We start from the raw sequence: 2,305 nt of genomic DNA on the forward strand, positions 1-2,305 counted from the left end.
CCGGGAGAGTTCAGGTGCAGTGGGGCAGGCTGAGGTAGCTGTATGAGTGAGGAATTAGATAGTGCTTGATGGAGCAGTTAGAGTCAGGATCAAATACAGCTTACCAGTTCATTCTCCAGCGGACACAAGAAATGGGTGCAGGATGCTTGCTGTTCCCCTGGTCCACAGGCAGAGACAAAAGGCTTCCACGCCCTTTCAGTTTGTTACCCTCTTGCTTAGGAGCTGAGGGCCTGATGAAAGGTCACTGGTTTCTATGCACAGACAACAAGGATGCCTAACATGTCCTTAGGTGGTTCATACTCCCAGGAGCCGGAGCAGGGCGAATAGTAGGAATGTCCAATCTACTTTGGAATTTGAAGCCAACAGAGTATGTTAAACAATCACTTTAATTGTCTGAAGCTTTCTGCCCGGGTGAGTGTGTTCTGATCATAAAATCCTGTCAAGAGTCCCGAAGCTCTTGTTCCCAAGAACCCAAAGCTGACACTCATTTCTTTTTGTTTTGTAATCTTCTAAATAAATGAAGTGTTAGCGAGACAAGGGTGGATCAACGCGCTCAGAGGATCCTTCCTGCCAGAGAAGAGACGGAAAGGGTCTAAAACACATTGTCACTTTCTGTGTGCCCTGTTACGGGCCTTTTCAATTCACTGGAGGAACTCCCAAAAATGGCCCTTTTAATGTTAATAGGGTAGCCTGTCAGTTCCCAGTACTGAGTACTCCCACAGTCTTGGAACTTCTCCTACACCCTCTGCCACCACCCCGCACCCCCAAGCACAGTGGGAACTCACTGTCCCAAGTAACCTTTAAAACTTGAATTTCTTCTCAACTGTTATCATCAGACCGCTTGTCAAATGGATATTCTCTGTTCCTGGGGCTTGGGGGGTGGGGCAAAGGGCTTGGGCTATGGTGGCAGAAGCGACCGTAGAGTAGAAGACAAAGTTCGGATGCCTAAATGAAAAGAACTACTTCTACCTTCCATCTGAGCATCATATTGAAGAAGAAGAGGAAATCTCCCAGAAGAGAGACCAAATCTGCCAGTACATCCAGAGACTGGAGTCATAGAATACTATTTAAAGAGATAAGGCAGCTCATTCTGCTGCCATAGAAACCAGCTTAGGTATGAGAGGAGGGAAGAGCCTCTTTAAGGCCAGTCCTTCTGCTTAGAATTTAAGACATTAGTGGGTTGGTTTTTCAGAAAGTTACAGTTTTCTGGGACGAGATGCACATGTGTGTGCGTGTGCATACATGTAGGGCAAGTCCCATTGCCTTTAATTGAGATCCCCTTTGCCTTTGTCCCTACTGTTTCTCTTCCACTCTGGGGAATCTGGCTGTCTTGCAGTTGTAATTAAATCAAAAGGAAGTCCAGGGTCTTAAAGGGGGACGTCCCCATTGATACCTTCCCCCACGTGTCAGCATAGCTCTCCAGTGTGGTGCGCAGGCCTGTATGCACCTGCACAAACCTGGTGGACTCTCTGGGTAAAGTCCCGTGTGCTGCTTCATTGTGTCTGTCCCGTCCCTATTTGTTAACTCAGACATCTCTCAGAAGCTCCAAAGAGGCAGGATAAACTCTCTGACCTCCTTAATTCCGAGACCGAGACTGTGTCTGAGCCATGGCTCACTTTCTTTAGAGCATTTGGCTATATAAACTCCGATTGCGAATCATGCTGCCGCAGTGCTGGTGCTGGAGGCATGCCCAGCCACATTTGCTGTTCCTTCAGGATTCCATGTCCCAGGGAGCCACCACTGCTGGGTCGCAGGACTTCGCCCACAACGTGGAAGTGAAAGGCAAGACTGGCCAGACATTTGGAAAGCCGGTGAGTGCTCGCCAAAGTCTGTCTTTCTAGGAGGAGGCTACAGGCAGGAAGGCACCAAGTCTGTGGATTCGGGGAGGAGTTAGAACTTAAGATTCAGTTGGAATCTCTTAGAGGAGGCATTTCACAACGGATTAGGGATTCCAAGGCACAGCCAGGAGTGGGACTTACACCCTATAATATCCTTTTATTCTCTAATAAGAATGGACTATCTGGGGTCCTCTCTGATAGCTTTACTTTTAATTTTATTTATGTACTTCATTGGCTATTCTCCATGGTACACAGTGATGGGGCTCATAAAAGCATCTTCATTCACATATAACTTGTACTTTGACTGCGTTCACCTCCATCTCTTCCCTAGATTTTCCTTTTTAAAAAGTAGCTTTAGGTTTACAGTAAAGAGGGCCGGAGGAGGGGGAGAGAGAGAGAAAGAGAGGGAAAATATTGTAGGTTCAGGCCCTGAATGCTTGACTGCAGCCCTTCCATCCCATAACACT

This window comes from Mus caroli, chromosome 5 (assembly GCF_900094665.2).
Source record: "Mus caroli chromosome 5, CAROLI_EIJ_v1.1, whole genome shotgun sequence".
Taxonomy (NCBI): Eukaryota; Metazoa; Chordata; class Mammalia; order Rodentia; family Muridae; genus Mus; species Mus caroli.